Source organism: Bombina bombina, chromosome 4, assembly GCF_027579735.1.
Source record: "Bombina bombina isolate aBomBom1 chromosome 4, aBomBom1.pri, whole genome shotgun sequence".
NCBI classification, from domain to species: domain Eukaryota; kingdom Metazoa; phylum Chordata; class Amphibia; order Anura; family Bombinatoridae; genus Bombina; species Bombina bombina.
This window is the reverse complement of record NC_069502.1, coordinates 970113930-970127113: the sequence shown is the minus strand read 5'-3', so window position 1 is coordinate 970127113 and position 13184 is coordinate 970113930. Positions and strand designations below refer to the sequence as shown.

General features: G+C 38.1%; 1 protein-coding gene across 1 annotated transcript in view; it reads right to left on the bottom strand.

The window, feature by feature from the left end:
- The window catches only part of RIN2 (Ras and Rab interactor 2), a 330034-nt gene that overhangs the window by 243185 nt on the left and 73665 nt on the right, over window positions 1-13184 (bottom strand). Inside the window, exon 2 of the mRNA XM_053712006.1 lies at window positions 1870-2060. The gene's annotated coding sequence lies outside the window, so the exon portion shown is untranslated. The remainder of the gene's footprint in view (window positions 1-1869; window positions 2061-13184) is intronic.

Genomic DNA, 13184 nt, shown 5'->3' with positions numbered 1-13184 from the left:
AATATCACACTGTAATGTGTATAAAACGTGTACAGGGAAACTATTTGTAATGTAACAGATACCTTCTCATTCTCACTATCTTTTCTATATTTCTACCTTACCCTTCTATTCATCTTCCTGCCTTACTCTGTTTTTGTTCTTGTGTATTTATCTATGGTCTAGATAAGAATTCATAAACTTGTCAAAATGAGAAAAATAAATAAGATGTTTTTTTATGTCCTAATGTTTGACTTTTAAAGGACCACTAAATACATAGATTTGCATAATCAACAAATGCATGATAAAAATACAATGCAATAGCACTTAGTCTGAACTTCAAATGAGTAGTAGATTTTTTTTTGTGACAAATTTCAAAGTTATGTCTATTTCCTCTCCCCCTGTTTCATGTGACAGCCATCAGCCAATCACAAATGCATATACGTATATTCTGTGAATTTTTGCACATGCTCAGTGGCAGCTGGTGACTCAAAAAGTGTAAATATAAAAAGACACGTTTTGTTAAAAATTTGTTTAAAATTGCCTGCTTTATCAGAATCATGCAAGTTTAATTTTGACGTTTGTCACTTTAAGGGGGTGTTAACCTAGATTAATTTGTTTCCCCTAAAAGGGACATAAAACCCACTTTTTCAGATGATTCATGATTCAAACTACTTTCCAATGTTCTCCCATTATCAATTTTTCTTCATTTTCTTGTTATCCTTTGTTGAAAAGAAAGAAGGCAAGTTCAGTAGCGTGCATGTGGTCTGAAGCACTATATGGCAGTAGTTTTACAATGTTATACATTAGCAAGAACACAAGATGGCAACACTATTTTCTGTCATGTAGTGCTTCAGGCATGTGCATGCTACCTATCTAGATATCTCTTCAACAAAGAATAACATGAGAACAAAAAAAATGATAATAGAAGAAAATGGGAAACTTTGTAAAATTGTATTCTCAATCTGAATCATGAAAGAAAGAAATTTGGGTTTCATGTCGCTTTAATGTTTTCCAAATGACTTGTTATACTTCTTGCAGAGTATTAAATATATCGGAAATGATTACTTCATGTTTATTTCTGCATTTAAAATATCTATTTTTCTCATTAAAGCAATTAACTAGAAGATGCCCATAACAATGGGCTGAGCCTGCCAGTAAAGCAGGCCTCTCCCTCATACCCTCTACTGGGAGAGTGTTATCAGTTCTACTGTCTTCTATGTACATAGCTTTTTGACAGAGAAAATATTTTCAGTGTAGGTGGGGAAAGGACAGGCAACATTTGCTATTTCAATTACCAAATAAATATAAAGGAGACCATCATTCTCTTTAAATATAGGCCTGCAAAATAATGAACTGCAAAAGATCTACATACAAGATACACATTTTAAAATGATTTAAATTATGCAAAATTGTGTCACTTTGCTAAAAAAAACTCACTGTTAAAAAACAAAAACCTCAAACTCCTAATTTTTTAGCTTATCTCTCTTGATTGTGAACAATTATAGTAAATTGCAAATTATTTTGTGCACTGTGCTAAGCAAGCACTGTGTATAATACATCTTGCAGCATATTTAGGTTACACTATTTAAGATTCTGTTTTTCTAGGGCATGTGGAACAAACACACTCTTTCTTTGTGTATGTATTACAGTTATGTTTTATTGTCATTAATTCAAATAATTTATGGGGTTAAAATGAACTGAATCTCCCTTTAATAGTATCCTTGGTATGTCACAAATGTAAAAAGTGTTACCATATGCATTTAAAAATATATGGTAAGGTTGTCCCTAAGCAATATTCTTTAGCAACTATTAATTATGTAATGTAAATATATTTTAATACATGCACGGTTCTACATATACGGATAAAATAATTTAAAGCTGTAACCATACCAACAAAACGCTGCGTTGCTTCTCAGTCCAGGGACACACCCCTTGAAAAACCTATTGAGCGTTGTTTATCTTTCACCCATTTCTGTTGTCAGTTAAAGCCAGATATAAATGGGCTCCTGTACAAATCAAGCAGTCACTGTGCAGAATGTTGCTGGGTTAGGGATGTGAATTCTAAAGAGTGTACTCAATCTCTGTGGGAAAACAAATTATTTTCTGTGTTAAAGGAAATACAGGCAAAATAAATAATTTAAATACATTACAAAGCGGGTTTTTTTTACTATATACAATTAAACATTTTGGTCTGGAAGAGATAAACACAGAGGCGCCCAATGGCCTAATACCAAAAACACAAGGTGGATTTGATTAGGCAAAAAAATATACTCACAAACAAATTGCACCTATAAGTGCAAAGTAAGCAGACTGGAACCTCACAGTTGCCCAGCAAAAATAAAGTTTATTTTTAATTTATACACTTGCTGTTACATTTTATTTGGGGATACTTCATCTCTAATACTGCTAGGAATCATTTTTGCATTTGCTGATACCTTTGGAATCAGTCAGCTGGGCGGCCTGTGTTTATTGCACCTGGAGGTGCTTTGGGATATGTAAGTGTGCCTTTTTCCCTTACATACACACTGTTGTGCCAAACTGTGCTGGGCTATGTGGGCTTTGCTTCTTTCATTTTAGGACAATCTTGGACTTCTCTGGCAAGGATTCCTATTTCAACTCCTGGCCGTGTTCTACCAGTTTGCTGGGCAACTGTGAGGTTCCAGTCTGCTTACTTTGCACTTATAGGTGCAATCTGTTTGTGAGTATATTTTAGGCCATTGGGCGCCTCTGTGTTTATCTCTTCCAGACCATTTTGATCACCAGGATTCTGACCCCCCTATGATAGAGAGCTGACCATCTGATCTTTTGTGCACTGCATTCAGATTTTGGACATTTTTTGGTTGTATGGACTATTATTTGTTACACTGATATGTATATATATTTTTTGTTAAACAATTGTTGCAGTTTTTCTCACTTTCACATTATACTAAGAGCGCTCCCTGAAGGATCAGTGTGTATCCACACACTATACCTTTTGTTTTATTAAACATTTTTAATTAACGCTCCCTCTCGAGCGTTTACTGCGCTAGAAATTCATCTTTTTGCGCTCACCGGTTTGCACTGGTATCATAAGTTAAAAGTAAACTGTTTTTGCTCAAGCGCTAACCTGATCAGTGCAAAAAGCCGAACTTAGTATATCGCGTGAGCGTTCACATAGAAGTCAATGGAGCAAAAAAAAGTTAAAAAAAACTAATACCCAATATATATGATATTTTGGTACAATATATATCTATTTAAAAATACATATGCTGCTATGTGTAGAACATAGGAATGTGAAATATTTACAGTAAATACACAGTTTATACCTTTATTATATGAATATTGTATAAATATGATTTTACATGTTTTCATCTACTTAACTGCAAAGGGCTCCAATGCATTTATATGTTTATATAAATATATATGTACACATACATGCATATTTAGACATATATATATATATATATATATATATATATATATATATATATATATATATATATATATATATATATATATATAATGTGTTGGCTGGCTTTTTTTTTTTCTGACACCTGAGACCTCATATCTTTGAGCCTTTATATAACTTCTATGTGCAATATTTTTTTAATCATTTTTATTATTAGATGTTATGATGATTGTAAATGTACTTTGTAATGTGTTTTTGATGTGTTTTGTGACCCTTTTTTGTTTTGTGAAACAGTTAACCAGAGCTCTGAAGACACAGTAATCATTCTAGCGTAAATCTCGATTGTGCTCAATTGATCGCGTTTACTTTCAACTCGTAAATACCAGTGGTAAACCTGACACGCCTAAACACCCACGATAAACCCCTTTTCGTTAGCTAAAATACATTTTGAGCTAAATTACATTTTGCCCCTTTAAAGGCTAAACAGATGCTATACCCCATACAAATAATCCCTAGTACCTAACTGGAGCAGTTGACCACCATTACCACTGTGGTTACCTGAAAAATAGAAGGGCATGTGCCCAGTGGCATCACTAGAATGTAATAATGGAAGGGTACTTGTTGGAGGTCCAGTTTTGGGGGCAGGGCCACAACAACAGAGATGAGGCTGGGCAAGCTACACGTGTGTGTGTGGGGGGGGGGGGGTCTTGCAGTGGGCATGGTTGGACTGTGAGTGGATGTGGCTGGGGAAGCCATTGGCAGAGTGGTGGTGGGATATACCTAAAAGATCATCAACAATATGAGATAAAGTGGCAGAATATGTATTTACTAACAAAATGTTAAAAACAAGAGAAAGTTGGCTAAACAAAAAAAGGTTGTTACAAATGTGGGCACCACCCATGCCTTACATGTACACACATCCAAGTGGGTGAAACTTTTTCTTCCACCAACAATAAAAAAAGATTATAAAATTAAATATCATTTGGATTGTATTTCAAGGTACATCATATAATTAATCACATGCTTAGTATGCCAGGATCAATATGTAGGATGCTCGAGTCACATGTTAAAGGATAGAGCAAGGGACCATCTAAATGATATTAAAGCAGATCCTCCAAAAACAAGGGTAGCTAAACATTTCTCCACCCACCCCAATCCCACAAATGCCTTCCAAATTCAAGCAATTGACTTTATACCAAAGTCACTAAGAGGATGAGATAGATTCAAGAAGTTATTATTTAGAGAAGCAAAGTGGATCTTTTATTTACAAACAAAAGAACCGAAAGGTATTAATACAAGATGGAACCTTGACCTTTTTCAAGGATAAATCCATAACAAGTTCAACTTTATTAAATCTACTATACTAACTAATACACTACATACATTATCTGTTTTTCTTATGTTTCTTTGCATGTATATGAAATCGTTCTAACATGAAATCTTCTAAGGAATATATTAATTCCTCTGTTCATATGTGTAGATTACACTGCAACATCTTATGTATATATACATATGTTAATCTTGAAAACATTACACTCCAAATACATACATGTAATTAAGAGTATGACTACCTACATGAACATAATTTGCAGTGTCTCTCTCTCTCTCTCTCTCTCTCTGTCTCGGGTCACAGGTATTTCTCTCTCTATTATCACTACTGACAGTACTGCAAATTCCAGGTCTGTAATGTAATTCATTTAATTGTATTTGTATACAGAATAAATGCTATGTTTTACGTATACCTTTGAAGACATTGGACTTTATGTGATTCAGTACTTGTCTTCAACTTATGCACGCTTAAGTATTTTCCTACTATACGCCATATGAGGATTTGTCACTGCTAGCAAGTCTTTTCTATTTGGGCCCCACAGAGATATTTTTCACACTTTTTTTGTTCTTGTGGTGGGATAACACTAACTTTTGTTCTTGTGGTGGGATAACAATGTTTATTACTGCATTGTTGCCTGCATATGACTATATGTTTAGCAACTGCAAACGAATGGCACACTAACAGTTACGAGCCAGCAATATTGGGTTTATGGCAGCTGTTTGCGCGCATCAGATGTAGTGGAAACTAAACGCATTCACTTGAGCGCAATTGAAGTTAACGCACATTTTGATAGAGCAACCTCAGAGCTCTGGTTAATTGTTTCACAAAACACTTAAAACAATACATTACAAAGTACAGTTACACTCATAATAACATCTAATAAAAATTATTTAAAACAAATATTGCACAAAAAAGTTATAAGGGCTCAAAGATATTAGGTCTCAGGTGATAGAAAAAAAATACATACATATACTGTAAATGTCTAAATAATTATATGTGTATATATATATATATATATATATATATATATATATATATATATATATATATATATATACTGTATATACACATATATTTATTTATGTGTGTACATATGTATTTATATGTGTATATATGTATTTATATGTGTATATATGTAAACATATAAACACATAGATGCATATGTACACACATATAGACATATATAGAAGTGCATTGGAGCCCTTTGCAGTCAAATAGATGAAAATTTGAAAAAGCCTTTTTATGCAATATTCATATTTAATAAAGTGTTTTACTCTGTATTTACTGTAAATATTTTTACATTCCAAAGTTCTGCACATATCAGAATATGTTATATATACACACACACACACATATATATATTTCTTTTACCAAAAAAAAACATTATATACAGTATATATACATAAAATGTATTTATGAATAAATAGAACATATTCAGCTATTTCATGTCGGGTTAGCGCATGAGTAGGTTTTTTTTCACTTTTTTGCTCCATTGACTTCTATGGGGGAATAGGTTAATGCGGTCGCAATATTCTAACTTCGGCTTTTTGCGCACATCGGGTAAGCGAGTGAGCGAAAACATTTTACTTTCAACTTGCAATATAAGAGTTATGCGACACGTGCAAAAAGCGTACATCTAGTGGAGTTAGCGTGCTAGCAGGAGCGTTAAATATCGATCCACTTGTAATCTGGCCCATAGTCTGCAGCAGTGCACTACTGGGACCTAACTGAACATACCTGGTAAGCCAATGACAAGTGTGTCTGTAGCTACCAATCAACAGCTAGATCCTAGTCAAGCATTTCTGCTCCTGAACCTACCTAGGTATGCTTTTCAAGAGAACAAAGTAAATGTTTTAACAGAAATACATTGGAAATAAATTGCTTAATTTATTTGAATCATAAAAGTTCAATAATGCCTTTATTTGTATTCCGCTAACCTTTGTTACTTTTGCTATTATAATATTAATGTCTCACATAGTTAAACAGATAATGCTAATGTGTTGCATTAGTCCTTTAAAGTATATAAATAAAGATAAAGAGCTGCACATTATTTATATTTCTCTTATTTACAGGAGGGATTAGGAGTATTATTAACAAATGGAACCCCACAGTTTCACAGGATGAAACGTATTCTAAGCACACTACATGCAATCACTGGTGACTGAATACTAAATGAAACAGTCTTTCATCAAACGCCAGTGAAAATAACCATTCTACTCGTTCAAAATAAATTAAATCATGTTGTAGGAGGTCAATAGTAAAAATATATGTATAAGTATGTAACATTTCTAAACCACAAACATCAGCAAGGGGCCATTCTCAATAGTTGTGCATAATTTGTTCAGCAACTAACAGGGGTAGGCAAATGTTTCATACTACAGTTTAAAGGGACATTAGCCTAAATTTATTAAAGGGACAGTCTAGGCCAAAATAAACTTTCATGATTCACATAGAGCATGTAATTTTAAACAATTTTCCATTTTACTTTTATCACCAATTTTGCTTTGTTCTCTTGGTATTCTTAATTGAAAGCTTAACCTAGGAGGTTTATATGCTAATTTCTTAGACCTTGAAGGCCACCTCTTTTCAGAATGCATTTTAACAGTTTTTCACCACTAGAGGGTGTTAGTTCACGTATTTCATATAGATAACACTGTGCTCGTGCACGTGAAGTTATCTGGGAGCAGGCACTGATTGGCTAAACTGCAAGTCTGTCAAAAGAACTGAAATAAAGGGGCAGTTTGCAGAGGCTTAGATACAAGATAATCACAGAGGTTAAAAGTATATTATTATAACTGTGTTGGTTATGCAAAACTGGGGAATGGGTAATAAAGGGATTATCTATTTTTTAAAACAATAACAATTCTGGTGTAGACTGTCCCTTTAAGCTGCATTCACAGCTTTTTCGGCTATTTGGAGCAGGTTTGCATAAGTGAGCCTACTGCCACATATTTAAGGAGCAGAAAGGAAACCTCTTCTTTTTCCTCTCTGCCAACTCAGAGGTGGCGTGTTCAGTCACCTCAGCACTTGCTTGTTCGGGGGGATTGGCATTCCCTGCTCTAGCACAATTGGTTGTGCCAGAGTAGGGGGTGGCATTACACAAGAATCCTCTTTTCCAATGTTAAATTTCCCCATGCGATACAACATCGCAAGTGGTGATTGCAGAACCTGTCTGCCTGCACAAATAGTAAATCTGGCTCATTGTCTTTAAAAAATAGAATCTTCTATTCTATTAGAAAAATACAAAAATGGGCCTTATAGCGTATCAAAGGATCATCTATTGCAATCACTCTAAAGATTGTTTGGAAACAACTCATGTAGATGTATTCAGGCAATCTCAAAGTGTTACATGTCCCTTTCAAATGATCTAAACTCCTAATAATTATTTTAGAAATTGTACATTATATAATGACATTTCACACTGAAGTAGACAGTATATCATATACACAGTCTAAATGTGTTCATGAGCAAACTATATGCAAATGGTCTTCCCTGATGTCCTTAAACCATGCACAATGATTATCTGTAAAACTATTAGTACATTTGGGGCTTTTCAGTCCAAGCTGTGATGCCTGGCTAATAAAATTAAAAGTTCTTACTGTCTTGAGTAGGGTCAAAACCTGTGATATTTCGCTCAGCTGCAAGATGCTCTGTCTACACTGGGCCTGGGCAAAATTTAGCATGTGTTATAGAAACGAATGCAGAATATGTCTGCGGGCTGCAGCATTTGGCTATTTTTGGAGCCAGATTTATTAGTGTAAAAGTGCAACACACAAATATCTGTGCAAATTCAGATATTTGTAAGTTGTACATTTACACTAATAAATCTGGTGTTGAAATATTTCTACAACGAATAATGAATGCCTACTTTTTTTTTGTCCATGCCTAGTCTGCACACTTAGGGGCCTATTTATCAAAGCGTCAACTATGTTGCATTCGTGGGCGTCAATATGCTCACCAAACATCGCTGCCGCGGATCTAAATACGATCTCCTTATTTATAAAAAAAAAGTGTCAAAAACACGCGTGTCAAGTACGGTGCGATATATGTGTGTTATGTCAGAAATCTTTTGCAAACATATTTACATGTCCATAAGTTCCTTTTTTATCTCTATTGTAAATGTATTATTAGTCTGAGCAGGAATAATTGTGAATAACAGAATTTATGTTTACCTGATAAATTACTTTCTCCAACGGTGTGTCCGGTCCACAGCGTCATCCTTACTTGTGGGATATTCTCCTCCCCAACAGGAAATGGCAAAGAGCCCAGCAAAGCTGGTCACATGATCCCTCCTAGGCTCCGCCTACCCCAGTCATTCGACCGACGTTAAGGAGGAATATTTGCATAGGAGAAACCATATGATACCGTGGTGACTGTAGTTAAAGAAAATAAATTATCAGACCTGATTAAAAAAACCAGGGCGGGCCGTGGACCGGACACACCGTTGGAGAAAGTAATTTATCAGGTAAACATAAATTCTGTTTTCTCCAACATAGGTGTGTCCGGTCCACGGCGTCATCCTTACTTGTGGGAACCAATACCAAAGCTTTAGGACACGGATGAAGGGAGGGAGCAAATCAGGTCACCTAAATGGAAGGCACCACGGCTTGCAAAACCTTTCTCCCAAAAATAGCCTCAGAAGAAGCAAAAGTATCAAACTTGTAAAATTTGGTAAAAGTATGCAGTGAAGACCAAGTCGCTGCCCTACATATCTGATCAACAGAAGCCTCGTTCTTAAAGGCCCATGTGGAAGCCACAGCCCTAGTGGAATGAGCTGTGATTCTTTCGGGAGGCTGCCGTCCGGCAGTCTCGTAAGCCAATCTGATGATGCTTTTAATCCAAAAAGAGAGAGAGGTAGAAGTTGCTCTTTGACCTCTCCTTTTACCAGAATAAACAACAAACAAGGAAGATGTTTGTCTAAAATCCTTTGTAGCATCTAAATAGAATTTTAGAGCGCGAACAACATCCAAATTGTGCAACAAACGTTCCTTCTTTGAAACTGGTTTCGGACACAGAGAAGGTACGATAATCTCCTGGTTAATGTTTTTGTTAGAAACAACTTTTGGAAGAAAACCAGGCTTAGTACGTAAAACCACCTTATCTGCATGGAACACCAGATAAGGAGGAGAACACTGCAGAGCAGATAATTCTGAAACTCTTCTAGCAGAAGAGATTGCAACTAAAAACAAAACTTTCCAAGATAATAACTTAATATCAACGGAATGTAAGGGTTCAAACGGAACCCCCTGAAGAACTGAAAGAACTAAATTGAGACTCCAAGGAGGAGTCAAAGGTTTGTAAACAGGCTTAATTCTAACCAGAGCCTGAACAAAGGCTTGAACATCTGGCACAGCTGCCAGCTTTTTGTGAAGTAACACAGACAAGGCAGAAATCTGTCCCTTCAGGGAACTTGCAGATAATCCTTTTTCCAATCCTTCTTGAAGGAAGGATAGAATCTTAGGAATCTTAACCTTGTCCCAAGGGAATCCTTTAGATTCACACCAACAGATATATTTTTTCCAAATTTTGTGGTAAATTTTTCTAGTTACAGGCTTTCTGGCCTGAACAAGAGTATCGATAACAGAATCTGAGAACCCTCGCTTCGATAAGATCAAGCGTTCAATCTCCAAGCAGTCAGCTGGAGTGAAACCAGGTTCGGATGTTCGAACGGACCCTGAACAAGAAGGTCTCGTCTCAAAGGTAGCTTCCAAGGTGGAGCCGATGACATATTCACCAGATCTGCATACCAAGTCCTGCGTGGCCACGCAGGAGCTATCAAGATCACCGACGCCCTCTCCTGATTGATCCTGGCTACCAGCCTGGGGATGAGAGGAAACGGCGGGAACACATAAGCTAGTTTGAAGGTCCAAGGTGCTACTAGTGCATCCACTAGAGCCGCCTTGGGATCCCTGGATCTGGACCCGTAGCAAGGAACTTTGAAGTTCTGACGAGAGGCCATCAGATCCATGTCTGGAATGCCCCACAGCTGAGTGACTTGGGCAAAGATTTCCGGATGGAGTTCCCACTCCCCCGGATGCAATGTCTGACGACTCAGAAAATCCGCTTCCCAATTTTCCACTCCTGGGATGTGGATAGCGGACAGGTGGCAGGAGTGAGACTCCGCCCATAGAACGATTTTGGTCACTTCTTCCATCGCTAGAGAACTCCTTGTTCCCCCCTGATGGTTGATGTACGCAACAGTTGTCATGTTGTCTGATTGAAACCGTATGAACTTGGCCCTCGCTAGCTGAGGCCAAGCCTTGAGAGTATTGAATATCGCTCTCAGTTCCAGAATATTTATCGGTAGAAGAGATTCTTCCCGAGACCAAAGACCCTGAGCTTTCAGGGCTCCCCAGACCGCGCCCCAGCCCATCAGACTGGCGTCGGTCGTGACAATGACCCACTCTGGTCTGCGGAATGTCATCCCTTGTGACAGGTTGTCCAGGGACAGCCACCAACGGAGTGAGTCTCTGGTCCTCTGATTTACTTGTATCTTCGGAGACAAGTCTGTATAATCCCCATTCCACTGACTGAGCATGCACAGTTGTAATGGTCTTAGATGAATGCGCGCAAAAGGAACTATGTCCATTGCCGCTACCATCAACCCGATCACTTCCATGCACTGAGCTATGGAAGGAAGAGGAACGGAATGAAGAATCCGACAAGAGTCTAGAAGCTTTGTTTTTCTGGCCTCTGTCAGAAAAATCCTCATTTCTAAGGAGTCTATTATTGTTCCCAAGAAGGGAACCCTTGTTGACGGGGATAGAGAACTCTTTTCCACGTTCACTTTCCATCCGTGAGATCTGAGAAAGGCCCGGACAATGTCCGTGTGAGCCTTTGCTTGAGGAAGGGACGACGCTTGAATCAGAATGTCGTCCAAGTAAGGTACTACAGCAATGCCCCTTGGTCTTAGCACAGCTAGAAGGGACCCTAGTACCCTTGTGAAAATCCTTGGAGCAGTGGCTAATCCGAAAGGAAGCGCCACGAACTGGTAATGTTTGTCCAGGAATGCGAACCTTAGGAACCGATGATGTTCCTTGTGGATAGGAATATGTAGATACGCATCCTTTAAATCCACCGTGGTCATGAATTGACCTTCCTGGATGGAAGGAAGAATAGTCCGAATGGTTTCCATCTTGAACGATGGAACCTTGAGAAACTTGTTTAAGATCTTGAGATCTAAGATTGGTCTGAACGTTCCCTCTTTTTTGGGAACTATGAACAGATTGGAGTAGAACCCCATCCCTTGTTCTCTTAATGGAACAGGATGAATCACTCCCATTTTTAACAGGTCTTCTACACAATGTAAGAATGCCTGTCTTTTTATGTGGTCTGAAGACAACTGAGACCTGTGGAACCTCCCCCTTGGGGGAAGTCCCTTGAATTCCAGAAGATAACCTTGGGAGACTATTTTTAGCGCCCAAGGATCCAGAACATCTCTTGCCCAAGCCTGAGCGAAGAGAGAGAGCCTGCCCCCCACCAGATCCGGTCCCGGATCGGGGGCCAACTTTTCATGCAGTCTTGGTAGCAGTGGCAGGTTTCTTGGCCTGCTTTCCCTTGTTCCAGCCTTGCATTGGTCTCCAAGCTGGCTTGGCTTGAGAAGTATTACCCTCTTGCTTAGAGGACGTAGCACCTCGGGCTGGTCCGTTTCTACGAAAGGGACGAAAAGTAGGTTTATTTTTTGTCTTGAAAGGCCGATCCTGAGGAAGGGCGTGGCCCTTACCCCCAGTGATATCAGAGATAATCTCTTTCAAGTCAGGGCCAAACAGCGTTTTCCCCTTGAAAGGAATGTTAAGTAGCTTGTTCTTGGAAGACGCATCAGCCGACCAAGATTTCAACCAAAGCGCTCTGCGCGCCACAATAGCAAACCCAGAATTCTTAGCCGCTAACCTAGCCAATTGTAAAGTGGCGTCTAGGGTGAAAGAATTAGCCAATTTGAGAGCATTGATTCTGTCCATAATCTCCTCATAAGGAGGAGAATCACTATCGACCGCCTTTATCAGCTCATCGAACCAGAAACATGCGGCTGTAGCGACAGGGACAATGCATGCAATTGGTTGTAGAAGGTAACCCTGCTGAACAAACATCTTTTTAAGCAAACCTTCTAATTTTTTATCCATAGGATCTTTGAAAGCACAACTATCCTCTATGGGTATAGTGGTGCGTTTGTTTAAAGTGGAAACCGCCCCCTCGACCTTGGGGACTGTCTGCCATAAGTCCTTTCTAGGGTCGACCAAAGGAAACAATTTTTTAAATATGGGGGGAGGGACGAAAGGAATACCGGGCCTTTCCCATTCTTTATTAACAATGTCCGCCACCCGCTTGGGTATAGGAAAAGCTTCTGGGAGCCCCGGCACCTCTAGGAACTTGTCCATTTTACATAGTTTCTCTGGGATGACCAACTTGTCACAATCATCCAGAGTGGATAATACCTCCTTAAGCAGAATGCGGAGATGTTCCAACTTAAATTTAAATGCAATCACATCA